Source organism: Pinus tabuliformis, chromosome Q (assembly GCF_031772625.1).
Source record: "Pinus tabuliformis cultivar Carrire ecotype Pingquan chromosome Q, CPIR1, whole genome shotgun sequence".
Taxonomy (NCBI): Eukaryota; Viridiplantae; Streptophyta; class Pinopsida; order Pinales; family Pinaceae; genus Pinus; species Pinus tabuliformis.
In genome coordinates, this window is record NC_142296.1 from 787,995,063 (window position 1) to 787,997,613 (window position 2,551).

Sequence of the window (2,551 nt, forward strand, 5' to 3'; positions counted from 1 at the left end):
AGCAGATTTAGATATCCAATCTGTGACTATCTTTTAAATTCATTTTGTTGATTTGCCTCTTCTTGCAATGCTTCAGTTTTGTTATATGCCACCAACTGCTCTTACTTCAAACTCCATTCTAGATGTATTTGTTTGTTTGAAGGTTGCCTCTATTTGTGTCCATAATTTACCCGTTCTCACATTAAATCCCTGAGTCAAGACATTTAACATCTGTAATATCAGCACCATAGTTATTTGCCCTATTTCTCTAGCATTAGATGACCTTCTCTGTTGCTCCAAGTACTACTTAGAGATTAAGTGGAAAGCATCTTTAACAATAGTCCAAAGAATGGTTACAGGATCATGTTCTTCAATGGAGTACTCCTAAGAAATGATCTTTATCAAAGAATGATTGTTAATATAGCTCAACAAGGATTTCAGAAGGACCCTTTCACTAATAGATTCTGTAATAATGATCAAGAATCACAGGCTCCCCCCTGACCATATGCATCATCTCTTTTGGTAGATTCTTCCCATCAAATGCTTAGATTGTCAAAATTTAGGCCAATAACATGTGTTGTTGGCTGGAGAGTTCAAGGGACTTTCGGATTGTATTTGCTTCCTTCTCCATACCTGTGTAACTTTCTTCTTTTGCATGGTTCTAGCTTGTGTAAGAGCCCAAGTTAAGTTACAATCACATGCCATATGACCAGTGTTATGACACTTGAAGGATTCTACATTGTTCACGAATAAGAATTCATGATTTCTTCCTACAAAATTGTTTCTTGGAGATTGTTGGGGACCATAATATCTATCTTTATGAGATGGTTAGGGACCATAACATCTATCTTTATGATATGCTTTACAATCTTTTACCATGTGACCAAAGTTTGTACAAGAATAACAATAACCAAAAAATAAACTTTGGTACCTGGGAGATGGAGATTTCCTTGATATACTTCTGAAGCCTTTCTACCTTGAGATCCTTTGATGATAACCATTGCCTCTCACATCTTTGACATCAGATACATTTCTTCTTGGAGCAAGATTTCTTCCATTGTTGCCATGATTTTTCTCCTTGCCTTTGCTGGAGTTGGGAGCATCACCATTTCTTTCTGGCTTCTTCACATCCTTTTTGTTTGAAGAATTATCATTCTTGTTTGAGGATTCACTAGCATACCCGAGACCTGATTTACCAAATGGACATCTATGATAGCTAAGCATGTCATCCAAGGCTTGAGAGCTCTTCAAGATTTTGTTCGTCCCTTCAACCTTTTTTTTGAGGAAGACAATCTCTTCTTCCAATCTTTCACACTCATTATTCTTCTTAGCAAGTTGTTTCTCAGTTTCTTTCTTGATATGAATAGCTTCATTTGCTTCTATTTTAAGGGAGATGATATCTGACTTCATTTTGAAGATTTCTTCATTTTCCTTTGCTAGACTGCTCTCCGTTTCTTCCTTGATCCTTGTAGCTTTACATGTTTCGGCCTTGAGAAGTTTGATGTTAGATTTTACTTTGAAGATTTCTTCATCCATTGCTTTTAGCTGACATATCATGATGTTTATTTCCTTTCCTGCTTCATCAACCTATCCTTCTATGATTTCCAATGCCTCCATTGTCTTCTCATCTCCTTGTGCTTGTTTCCTTGCTTCTTTTAGTTGAGATTTGAGAGAGGAGACCTCTACCTTGTACTGACCAATCTCTTTTTCAAGTTTGTTCAAGCTCTTGTGCCTTTTATCAAGTTGACTTGACAAGGTATCTTCCCGTTTCTTTGCTTTATCCTATTGATTTGTCATGGATATGACTTCTTCGTGATGCTTTCTTTTGCTTTGATGAAATTCCTTCTTAAGCTTGGCAAGCTCTTCATCCCTTTCTTGTACTTGAAGCTTGACAAGGTCAACTTTCTCCCTTGTTTGACCTTGGTCACCAACTAGTGCTATCTTCTTAAGTTCCTCATTTTCCTTTTTCAAATTGTTACTCTCTTCCATGGCAACCATAATTTGAGTGAGAAGATCTTCTACAAAATCTTTTTCATTCTCTCCGTCTTCTAGATATTCTTTAGCCTTGATATCATCATTCTTATTTTCAACTTCTGTGATGGGTTTTGGATTTCCTTCTTGATTTCCATCATCTTCTTGACTAATGCTCATGGTCAATGATCCTTTTGAGTGAAGGTCATGAAGTTTTTCCCATATACCCTTTGCTGACAAACATTTTCCTAAATTGTTCTTTATAGAATTAGGTAGCCCATTCAAGATTGCCTTCATTTATTTTCCATTGTACTCCTTGGATTCTCCATCCATCATGTTATCAACAACTACTAATTTCCATATTTCAATGCCTTGAGCCTTTAAGAAATTCCTCATTCTTTCTTCCCATATATTAAATTTCCCATTGAACCATGGAGCCTCCTCAAATTGATTGTCTTCTATTTTAGTAGTAGAGGGAGACACATCCTTAGGAGGATTGGAAACTTTCTTCCTTGACTTCGCCATTTGTGTTATAAAGATCAAACTTCAAGCTATTGGGCTTTGAGTGAAGGTACTCGCTCTGATACCAATTGTTGGAAAT